This window comes from Cydia amplana, chromosome 7, assembly GCF_948474715.1.
Source record: "Cydia amplana chromosome 7, ilCydAmpl1.1, whole genome shotgun sequence".
NCBI lineage: Eukaryota > Metazoa > Arthropoda > Insecta > Lepidoptera > Tortricidae > Cydia > Cydia amplana.
In genome coordinates, this window is record NC_086075.1 from 18890813 (window position 1) to 18903738 (window position 12926).

The window sequence follows — 12926 nt, forward strand, 5'->3', positions numbered from 1 at the left end:
GCAGTCGCTTTCGTAAAAACTAGTGCCTACGTCACATCATGGGATTAGTTGTCAAGCGGACCCCAGGCTCCCATGAGCCGTGGCAAAAATGCCGGGATAACGCGAGGAAGATGAAGAGATTTAGTTATAAGTCATTCTCCTAATTATTGTCTCTTTTCTGCTACGAGTTGTAAAAAAGGAAAGGGGTGAAAGAAATCTTCGCCGAACTTGTTACGGGGCAACCCTAGCAGCAGATGAAGTTATCGAAACCACAGACTTAGATGGCGTAGATACCGCACGTATTCGCAAGTTGTATGAAAACGCTTCACGGTTGTAATGTGCCAAATATGCAGATTATTGCCGAGATATGACAAGTGTTTGAAACTATTTAAAGGGATAATTTCGCGTTGTAAATTGTAAGTAAGTATTAAAACATGTCCTTTGTACAATTAAGAGTTTACTACTAGGACGTAAAAATACAAAGAATCTAGTATTCGTTTACGAGTAAGATGAGGGTAAGTAGGCATTAAAAAAACTGACAAGTGCGAGTCGGAATCACCTCGGCATACAAATTTAACTTTTTTTACAAATTTATATTTTTCAGATTTTTCCTTGTATTTGTAGTGTAAGATGATATATGTAACTTGCCTTTCGCAGTTGTAGTTCAACGGGAAGTACCCTAATCATTTTGATTCCTTTGAGAGAGTCGAAATATACGTTTTTTTCTGTATAAACAGCCGTATCATGTTTTTACGTTAACTTAGAAGTTTGATTTTTTCATAGTTTTAAAGACTACAGACCTGAGTATATGGTTTTAATTTCATCTCGATACTTCCACCCGTTCTCGCGATAAAGGGTCTTGACTGACAGATAGACAGACGGACGGACGAACGGACAAAAAAGTGATCCTTATAAAGGGTTCCGCTTTTTTTCCTTTTGAGGTATCCGTACCTAAAACTTATAAAAAAAAGCCTTTTACCATGGGTTCTATCGAACAAGTAGTAGAAGTAGTAGTTACGAGGGGCGTTCAAAATATTCTCGGTATTGATATCTTACGACCTCTTCTAAAATTTCTTTCGTTACTGGCCGCTAAGGTTTATTCATTGACATTTAAAAAAAGTATAATTCGAACCGAGATAGTCTTTTGTTTTTCTGCAATTGCTGAACAAACATGAACATCATGTGCGAATTGACAATGTTAACTAAATTAGAACATCGATGCGTGATAAAATTCTTGACAAAACAGGGTAAAAATCAAAAAACCATAAAAGAGGAAATGGATTGTGTTTACCGTGAGTCTGCTCCTTCTTTATCTACCATTCAAAAGTGGTCAAGCGAGTTTAAACGCGGAAGGGAGAGTATTGAAGATGACCCTAGACCTGGCCGGCCTGTAGTAGCTACTTCACAAGAAAATATTGATAAAGTGGAAAAACTTATATTGGAAGATGGTCGAGTGAAGGTAAAATCTATAGCACAAGTAACCAATCTCTCTATTGGTACCGTACATGATATTATACATGACCATCTTAATATGTCAAAAGTAAGTGCAAGATGGGTTCCGCGAATGCTGACTCGGCTTCAAAAAGACATGCGTGTAGCTTGTTGTTCCGATTTTATTGACCTGTGCGGTGAAAATCCTGATGAGGTGCTGCAAATTATAGTTACTGGAGATGAAACCTGGGTTCATCATTATGACCCAGAGAGTAAACAAGAGTCCATGCAGTGGCACATTAAGGGTTCAGCTCATCCCAAGAAGTTCAAGGTCATCCCTTCAGCTGGCAAGGTCATGGCCACGATATTTTGGGATTGTGAAGGAGTATTACTAATCGATTATAAAGAAAAAGGTGTAAATATCACAGGACAGTACTACGCTAACATTCTACGTCAATTAAAGGATGTAATTAAAGAAAAGAGGCGAGGAAAGTTCACCAAAGGTATTCTGCTTCTGCATGACAACGCCCCCGTCCATACTGATCATATTGCCAAGGCAGCTATTGTTGAATGTGGGTTTAAAACTGTTACTCACCCACCGTATAGTCCGGACTTAGCCCCCAGCGACTTCTTTTTGCTCCCCAATCTTAAAAAGGATCTGCGTGGAAATAAATTTTCTGACGATGAAGCATTGAAGGCGGCAGTGGAGGAGCATTTTTACACGAAAGATAAAAAATATTTTTACGAGGGATTAAAAAAAATAATTGATCGATCTTTTAAGTGTATGAACATAGGGGGGGGAGTATATTGAAAAATAAAAATATCAAACTTTTCGTACTTGTTTGTTTTCATTCTCATACCGAGAATATTTTGAACACCCCTCGTACTTTCAGTTCATGTGTTCACGTCACGATTTGTTATTTGTATGAAGTTAAATAAATAATACTTATTATTACTTAATTTAGATTTTTGGTAAATAACTAGGGGAAAGTGGACTAAAACCGGGACCTTAAGAGAAATAATAAGTATATTTAAATAAAGGATAACCGAATATACTACTTGTAATAACCCGTTCACATTGCCAACTCACGTTGTCTAGTCGTCCATAAGTCTGTCAAACGAAACCGTTCGTCAATTGCGCGTTGCCTTCAATTAGCCTTCACGTGGGTTTCCCGCCACCCCTAGAGCCTTGACGGAAATGTACAAGTCGTTACGTTATCGTCACGTTGTCGTCACGTTGTCGTGCCGTTACGTGTGCAAAATTAAGCCTGAGCCCGATTCAGATTTTACAACTTGTTATGGTTTGAACTGGTTTTGATACGAGTTTGTTTTGGGAGTATTACTGCAATGTTTTGCCGCCAGAGCGCAGCACTAGCGCCCGTCGTAAACCATAGAGTAACTTATGCATACTGTGCCTTAAACTGTTTTGTGTCAAGTTTTCAAAGATAATTATAAAATATGACATTGATGCATCCGGCCTACCGGAAAAACCCGAAAATTGAAACTCAGCTATCTGCCTCTTTATCGCTCGAATATGCAAGAGTGATAGAGAGGATAGAGAACGAAATTGTGACATTATAGTTGAAAATGAAAATGAAATGAAAATGAAAATATTTTATTTACATTAATAAATGTTACATAACAAGGTAACAGGTTGGGACTCCCTATTAAGTATATTATACCTGTATCAGGAAGCCCCGCTCCTCCGTAGCAACAAGTTGTAGATTTAAGAAATATTTAACTAGCATACAGAAAGAAAACTTAAGCTAATAGTACAATTTATTCTAACTTTGTGTGTGTGTGTGTGTGTGTGTGTGTGTGTGTGTGTGTGTGTGTGTGTGTGTGTGTGTATCTAGGTATATGACTGTGTGTGAGATCGTGTGAGTGCAAGTGAATATGTTGAACTTTTCGGAACTTCCTATACAATAGGTACTGTAAAGCATAATATCGTATTTTAAGAACTGGTAAGTACTTAAGAATTTAAGTTAATTAAATAATACCAACTTAGTATATCAGAGCCTCTGTCTCGTCATAGTTAAGTATTTTAAGCCATTCAGTTAGTGTTTTTTTACATTTGTACAGTTGCAGATTATATATATTTAATACTTTGTTTATTTTATTGTACACATATGCAGATTGCGCCCCGAATTGTCTCTTAGCAAATACAGATTTTGTAGTTGAAAGGGGAGCAACATTATGTTTTCTTCTACGATTTTGCAGCTCCGGGTTAAATGGTAATGTTTTGTGTAGTCTCGTTGTTAGACTCAACACATACAGCTTCCTCATTGACAGTAAGTCACTTAGGTGGTAGAGGTCTTTCGTTGGGAATCTGTATGGCTTAGAGTACATAACCTTAAGTAGACAACGTTGTCCCCTTTCAACCTCCAGAAACTTGGTTTTTGCTGAACCACCCCACACCGATAGTTAGCGGTATAGCTTTATTTGACGTTCATAAGCGCATTGTAACATGCCTACTTGAATAAACTATCTTTTATCTTATCTTATTTCACCCTCAGATTGTGATAGATTGTGGTAGTGGCGCCCCCTACGCAGAGTTTTGCGTAATATATTCCCTATTGTCTTGATGATTAGCATGGTGTTCAAGTTCATATCGAAATAATATCAAAACCGTAACAAGTCGGAAAATCTGAATCGGAATTCTCCTACGGAATACTCGGTGGAGTAAAATTGACCGTGTCGGATGATTGGCTGTTAGAGACTACTATTTGGCATTATTTTTCACTATTTTTGTCTAAAATATTAGGCGTAAAATGCATGCTGTGTTCACCTGTAATTAGTGGCGCAATTATAATTACAGACAGACAGACGGACAGACAGTGGGTTCTTAGTAATAAGGTCTCGTTTTTACCCTTTGGGTATGGAACCCTAAAAAAGTACCAAAATCTAACCCAATTTTGCAGATAGCGCCATCTATTACAAAATTTACAAACTACTGAAGCGTGCCGCGCGCTTAGCGTAAATTGTAACCTCCGTGGAGTTTATGTTGCTGTTCTAGTTTTTGCCATAAAGTGCAGATGGCGCTGTTTTCAATATCAGTTTTAACAAAATTCGCTCTTCGCTGTTAATAATTCAATCCATTATAGGTATTTTATACCTGAAGGTTTTGGCCTATTATAAAACGTTAATAACTAGAATTTATTATGAACAAAATTGAAATTGTACAACATATTTTATTCCTGATACTTAATATCAGCTTTTAAACCAGCGCTGGTCTTGCGGAAGGAATCCGGCGGCATATATGGCGACTAGGGGAATCAGGATCGTCATAGACAGACAGACCTTATTCTCTTTGGTAGGGATTACACCTACATACAGTTCAGCTTGGTTTAGCTGTTCAACCGTTTAGACTAATGCCCCATTTAGGGGCTAATAGGCAAGATCACGCGAAGAGAGACGGCAGCATATGTCTGTCGCGCTTAGCTTATGCAGCAAATGAGATAAGTGGATCTGTGATGGCGACGGCTATGTCACGAGCAAAAACCCTAAAGGCCTTAAAGGGTGTCGAAAGGCCTAAAGGACGTATCACGATACGTTTTTGCAAGCATTTATTCGGGGCATTATCTATGAAAAGGGACCTTATTGTCGATGGCGCTTACGCCGCACAGCGTCGCGCGGTATTGTATTTATATCGGAGCATCGTTAATAATGGCGTAACCGCCATCGACAATAAGGTCCCTTTTCATAGATAACATCACAATTTTGACTTATGTTTGGCCGCCCCGGGCCGGATTTCCGCATAGGCCTACAAGGCCCGGGCCTAGGGCCCCAGGAAAGCTAGCAATGGTTTCAAGATGGAGAAGGGACCCCCCTAAATTGTAAGTGCCATACAAAGTGCCTAGGGGCCCTAGATCTCTAAATCCGGGCCTGAATATTGAATATCCCTACTAAGCTACAGTAGTTTAGTATATATGTATATACCTAATAATGATTGTTAAAAAATCCATAGGAACTTCCATTACCTCTGATCGAATCGAATTCGCGGAAGCGATTTGAGCATTCAAATTGCGGGGGAAATCAAGGCTAGTAGCCAGGGCAGGGTACATGCAAAATCGATCCTGGTAGATTCGTGCAAAGCGTGGAAGAATGGCAATGAGGTGTTTACTCTAAAGTAAGTTGTAGACCTCGCGAACCCATACCATCTTCATCTTCATCTTCCTCGCGCTGTCCCGGCATTTTGCCACGGCTCATGGGAGCCTGGGGTCCGCTTGACAACTAATCCCAGGAATTTACGTGGGCACTAGTTTTTACGAAAGCGACTGCCATCTGACCTTCCAAACCAGAGGGTAAATTAGGCCTTCTTGGGATTGCAACCCGCGACCTCCGGATTGCAAGTCGCATGCTCTTATCGCTAGGCCACCAGTTTTTTTTTTAAATGACTTCGACAAAATAAAACCTAAGTTGTTTTTCACTGCACTGCATAACTTTTTTTTTGCCGCTGAAGCTAATGCTTGAAAATACATATCATAGGTATATCATAATCAGTGATCATTAATTTTCCAGCAATTTTGGTGAAGCATAGTAAAAATAAAGGATTTTTTTTCTAGGGAGAGGATTGGTTAAGGTTAATATTACTGTTATTAACCCTAATTATCTATTCCACCTAGAGTAGGCAATACAGATGCTTTTTAACCAACAATGCTGCACCAAAATTGCTAGGAAATTAACGATCACTGATCATAATATATGGTTTCCATGTTAAGAATCCATGGCAGTAGCACATTTATCCCAGGATCAAGGATCGTAAGTAATCCAGAGACGCATATGCGGGCGTTCTGCGGCATAGTGCATTGACCCCGGTCAAAGGGTAGCACGCGAGCCTGGCGTGCCTAGCTCTAGGCTTATTATTAATAGAACTGCTAGAAAAACACTGAATAATCTAGATTCTAGACTTTGTATAGGCACTTTAGCTTTACGCTAAAGTGCCTGAAATTAAACATTTAATAGGTTTTCTCTCTTTTTATAAGCTTTTATTTAACTTTCCCTGTTAGTTAGTGTGGGCCAAATCTTGGAGACCTTTGACCCACTTCCCGATTTCCGATTGAGCTGAAATTTTGCATACATATGTAAATCGGAGGACAATGCAATACCTATTATCATGAATCATGACTAATCTTATGATGAAGAAAGGAGGTGGACACGGGAATGATAAAAGAACACAAATCATAATTTATTTTTAAGATATCTTAGACAATGAAACGTTAGTAGTCTTTCCTAGGTCTATCTCAATAGTTGTCTAGAAGAACTTTTTGAAAATAATTCACAGCAAACTAGTCATAAATCAATCAAAAGCCCAATGAACCACGCCGAATCTATTATTTTTAGGAATAGATAATGCAAATAGGATCGTTCCATATTTTTATACTGTAAGCACGACCCCACTGCCGTACAAACCGTTTCATACATTAGTGTGCGGCTGTTTTAACAATCATTAATTTACAGTCTGGCAAAAAAGAGTAGAAATTATAAAGTGGCAATACTGTAGTGTCGTCCCTTTCAAATCACACTAATAAAAACGGGACTACAGTGGTGCCACTTTTTAATTTCTACTCTTTTTTTGTCAGACTATAAGTATAGCGTGAGCCAAAAGACCCGATAAATACTAATTCATGGGACTACTTAAAGTAAAAAAAACCGGCCGAGCACGAGTCGACCTCGCGCACGAAGGGTTCCGTACCATGACGAAAAAACGGCAAACAAATCACGTTTATTGTGTGGTAGCCCCACTAAAATATTTATTATATTTTGTTTTTAGTATTTGTTGTTATAGTGGCACCCGAAATACATCATCTGTAAAAATTTCAACTGTCTAGAACTGAATTAGCTATCACGGTTCATGAGTTACAGCCTAGTGACAGACAGACAGACGGATAGACAGGCGGACAGACAGACAGACAGACAGACAGACAGACAGACTGACAGGCAGGCAGACAGACAGACCGACGGACAGCGGAGTCATAGTAATACGGTCCCGTTTTTACCCTTTGGGTACTTACGGAATCCCAAAAATTACCATTACCTAATTACTAAGTTTGAATAACTTCTGCTGTTCATTTTTTCTTCCCATACAAAAAATGAACCTTGCATGCAGTTGCAGTAGCAGATGAGTCGACCTGAATAAAAAAAAAATATTAAATTTTAGGGACAATTCACATTAAGATTCCAAATTTTGACTGTGCCAAATTTTTTTCTAAAAAAAAGACCCAACAGTTCCTTATAAAGACAGTTTTCCTTTATCTTCAATGGTTTCGGATTGCCCCATAGATAAGTACCTACTGTTCCAATAAAAAAACACTAAGTATCTGTTTTATAGTACCTACCTACCTACATGCAATCGATTTTCCTATTGAAAGCAATAAAATTGCACGTTTATGGCATCAGATCAGCACACCGTTGATTTAGCAATATATATATATCTATATATATAAATGCAAGTGTCCTGACTGACTGACTGACTGACTGACTGATTCATCAACGCAGAGCCGAAACTACAAAAGCTAGAAAGTTGAAATTTGCACACTAGGTTGAATTTATAAAGTGTACAAGAGATAAGAAGCGATTTTGAAAAATTCAACCCCTAAGGGGGTTAAAAAGGGGCTGAAAGGTTGTATGGGGTGCAAGTTTTATTTTAAGCTAGGAATTTGAAACTTTGTAAAAATGTACTATATTAAAAAACAAGAAAACAAATTTCTGCGTTTTCGAAAATTCATCCCCCAAGGTGGTGAAAAAGGGGTTGAACGTTTGTATGGAGATCAAATATTTTTGTGAGTGTTGGACTTGAAACTTTGTATATAGGGATATTATTATAAGACGGGAAAAGTAATTTCAGCGTTTTTGAAAATTCATCCCCTAACAGGGTTAAAAAGGGGTTGAAAGTTTAAATCCATTACAAATGCTTTGAAACTTCTTAGAAAGGCATAATAGCCGATGACAAAAAAAAGTAATTGAGACGTTTTAGGTAATTCAACCCCTAAGGGGGTAAAAAAGGGGATGAAACTTTGTCCTGGGGTGCAAATTTTATTTTAAGCTAGGACCTTGAAACTTCGTAAAAAGGTATTAAATTAAAAAACAAGAAAACTAATTTCAGCGTTTTTAAAAATTCATCCCCCAAGGTGGTAAAAAAGGGGTTGAAAATTTGTACGGAGATCAAATATTTTTGAGAGTGCGGGACTTGAATCTTTGTATTTGGGGATATTATTAAAATACAGGAAAAGTAATTTCAGCGTTTTGTAAAATTCATCCCCTAACAGGGTTAAACAGGGGTTGAAAGTTTGAATCCATTACAAATGCTTTGAAACTTCTTAGAAAGGTTGAATAATTTTACGGTTTAGACTCACTTGTTTTAAGTCACTCGCGCGACATGTTTCGGAGAGCCTAGGTCTCCTTTCTCAAGGAGAAAGGAGACCTAGGCTAGGAGAAGGAGAAGGTCTTTTTCTAGGTTTTCTCGGCGCGCGCGCAGCGTGCGACGCGGCGTGCCGCAGTACGCGATACACGGCCGTCGTGAACGCTGCTCGCACTGTTAGTGCTTGAGAAAGGAGACCTAGGCTCTCCGAAACATGTCGCGCGAGTGACTTAAAACAAGTGAGTCTAAACCGTAAAATTATTCAATGTTAGCATGTCTCACAACAGTTTAAATTCGATTCTTAGAAAGGCATAATAGCCGATTACAAAAAAAGTAATTACAAAAAAAAAAAATGAAAGTTCGTCATAGGGTGCAAATTTTATTTTAAGCTAGGAACTTGAAACTTTGTAAAAAGGTATTAAATTAAGATACAAGAAAACAAATTTCCACGTTTTTAAAAATTCAACCCCCAAGGTGGTAAAACATGGGGTTGAAAATTTGTACGGATATCAAATATTTTTTCGAACGCAGGACTTGAATCTTTGTATTTGGGGATATTATTAAAATACAGGAAAAGTAATTTCAGCGTTTTGTAAAATTCATCCCCTAACAGGGTTAAACAGGGGTTGAAAGTTTGAATCCATTACAAATGCTTTGAAACTTCTTAGAAAGGCATAATAGCCGATTACAAAAAAAAAGTAATTGCAACGTTTTTGGAAATTCAACCCCTAAGGGGGTTAAAAAGGGGATGAATTTTATTTTAAACTAGGAACTTGAAACTTTGCAAAACGGTATTAAATTAAGATACAAGAAAACTAATTTCAGCGTTTTTAAAAATTCATCCCCCAAGGTGGTAAAACATGGGATTGAAAATTTGTACGGATATCAAATATTTTTGAGAGTGCGGGACTTGAATCTTTGTATTTGGGGATATTATTAGAAGACAGGAAAAGTTATTTCAGCGTCTTGTAAAATTCATCCCCTAACAGGGTTAAAAAGGGGTTGAAAATTTGTATGGAGTTCAAATTTTATTTTAAGCGAGGAACTTGAAACTTCGTAAAAATATATGTTATTAAAATACAAGAAAACCAATTTCAGCGTTTTTGAATATTCATCCCCTAAAGTGGTGAAAAAGGAGTTGAAAGTTTGTATGGATATCAAACATTTTTTCCAACGCGGGACTTGAATCTTTGTATTTCGGGATATTATTAAAATACAGGAAAAGTAATATCAGCGTTTTGTAAAATTCATCCCCTAACAGGGTTAAACAGGGGTTGAAAGTTTGAATCCATTACAAATGCTTTGAAACTTTTTAGAAAGGCTTAATAGCCGATTACAAAAAAGTAATTACAACGTTTTTGGAAATTCAACCCCTAAGGGGGTTAAAAAGGGGATGAAAGTTCGTCTTAGGGTACTTCGTAAATAGGTAGTTAGGTAGTAGGTTTTATTAAATAGAGGACATGAAAATCTTATAAGGGGGTTTAGAGGGATTACATCGAGGACAATTTTATTCAGTTAGGGGCTTGAAACTTCGTAGGTTGTGAAAGAAAAGTCTCATGCGTTGTATAATATTAATAATTAAGAAATGATTAAGCGTCCTACCGCAATCTCTTGCTGCATAATGTTCTAAGCTAATGTAGAATATATAACCACCAATATACAAATCCACGCGTACGAAGTCGCGGGCAACAGCTAGTATATATATATATATATATTGTTAATTATATATAATTTTTATTTAACGATATTACCTAGATATAAAATATCGTTGCACTATAATCTCACGAGCGTACCAACCCCGGTTCACAGCGCGGCACTCCACAGTTCGCCGCGCCGCCGCGACCACGACGCCCGTGCGACGTGCGTGCCAGTTACTCGCACCGCTACTCGACTCGCGACACTTATGCCATAAGTGAGTATACAGTGACAAGTTGTCAACCCTAGTGCGAAAAAAGTTGAAAATCGAAGAGGCCGGATTCGAAACAAAAGCGCGTTCCAAATTTAAACCGTTCGATTTGAAATGATTACTCGAGTAACGTAATAGAATTTCCGATTCCAGATAATCAAAATGGAATGCATTAGCGCAAAATACTAATAGGTTCCTCTAAAGTGTTTTCGTCAATCAAGCTTTCCGATAATTGTGTATTTAAATATTATCAAACAGTATTTGGATGACGTCCAGGTACGAAAATACAATACCTAACTGTCTCGGCGCTCGTCTGGGTTAAATAGTTCATCCGGGAGACCTAAGATTAGGATCTGAACAAGCTGGATGTCCTGTTCTCGTAAATATCACTTAAACCTAGGTCATTTATCGCCCTAGTTCTGTCTCGTTCTGGCCAGGTGAGTGTGAGAGGGATAAATTGGGTATAAGTGGGCTGCCAAGTGCTCTGCGAGAAATGTGTGGTATGTGTTCTCATTCTTTCGCATAGTTGCATCCCTCTCGGTCTGAGATTTACTTGTCAAATTCGTAGGCGAACAATATTTGTATGTCTATCTGTAGGCAGGTACCAATGATTGACTGATTTAAGTAAATACAAGTAAATAGATAATAGTTATTTGTACAACAAAAGATCAAAGTTTGATATTTCTTCGAGTGCTTATTTTGAGTCCCGTGCAAGCGAAAGATTCTATTCTAATAAAATCTAATTTAGAATCTTGAGCGTAGTAAGGGACTCAAAAGCGCACGAGATGTAAATAACTTTGATCTCGTGTAGTTCACAAAACTTTTTACCTCAGCAGTGAGAACATATTAGAGAACCCGAAAAATGTATTCCTTCTTCATCACTTACCTATTCACTCATGTTTTCTTAAGATATACCAACAATTAAGTTTTCACCTCAGCGGTCGAACAAGGGTACTTTGCTACTTAAAAACAGTGAGCAAAATCGCATTTTGCTCACTGTTTTTAAGTAGCAAAGTACCCTTGTTCGAACTGCTGAGGTGAAAAAACTATTTAGAACCAGTGTGACCTGAAACAGGAAGAAAAATTTAACTTCCGGCTAATCCCTTACCATCAGGTCATTCGTCTAGTTTTGCCTCCTGCATCACAAAAAAAGTGTAACACTTTTGAGCAAATTACTACCATCTTGTAATGTTTTTAAAGTAAAATAAAAAATTTCAAAACCCAAAACGGAGAATGAACATGATACCTACTTAATCTACAAAACTGAACCTTGACATTTCAATATCGTAAGTAACTTGTTAGATATAAAGTTCACCGGGCACTGATAATTCGATTTTGTGTATTCACGTTTCAAGACGGTACTTATTAAAGTACATATTAACAAACAAGTTTTTGGCAAAAAATAAAAATGTGATAATAATGCTCTACGTGTGACAAACTCACTCGCAAATTAGTGCACTGAGCCAATGTCGGGACGGAAATAATTTACCAACTAACGTATAATAAATAATAATAAACAAAAATGTTTAAAATCCAGTGACACTCTGCCCTTAAAAATAATAACTGTTTATGTAGCTACCTTATACTCGTACATACGTCGCTTACCTACGTTAATTACAGTCTTCAATAAAAAAAATTGCATGTGGCTTGTAATAAAATATTAAAAGCCACACGCTGTATACCTGATTATTAAAGACTTGGCCCAGTTATTAGCGTGCAAATGTAAGATCAAAACACTTCAAACAGTGAGGCACCTAACTGCGGCATGGATTATTAGTAGCAATATTATCATGTATTACAACATTAATTAATATTGTTTACTTTGAGTTTATACTCGTACATACATAACTTTGAAAGTGGTGACTACTCACAATATATACCTATACAAAAATACGCAATGTGGGAGGACTAATTCTGCCAATAAATTTTTGATAGGATAAAGTCCTTCTCTATCTGTAGATCGGTGTCAAAACGTGACATATGTCGTCGTCAAATCGATAACGGGGGATAATACTTAATACGTCATAATTTCATAGCAGTTTGAAATAACACTTGCACTGCGTGTGCTATCAAAAACGTTGCAGACGTATCTTGGTCTAACTCTAATATATGTTGAAAACTTGGCTCTTATTAGTAAAACACTTCAACTATACAATGTGAAGCATCTAGTTAACTACCTACACGGAGGATTATCATTATAGTACGATTTATTACATTATATTATGACGGACAATGATTATTATTGTTTAC

At 37.4% G+C, this 12926-nt stretch overlaps 1 protein-coding gene across 1 annotated transcript in view; it reads left to right on the forward strand.

The window, feature by feature from the left end:
- The first annotated feature begins 10564 nt into the window (after positions 1–10564).
- The window catches only part of LOC134649546 (V-type proton ATPase 116 kDa subunit a 1-like), a 32768-nt gene continuing 30406 nt past the window's right edge, over positions 10565–12926 (forward strand). Inside the window, exon 1 of the mRNA XM_063504315.1 lies at positions 10565–10682. The gene's annotated coding sequence lies outside the window, so the exon portion shown is untranslated. The remainder of the gene's footprint in view (positions 10683–12926) is intronic.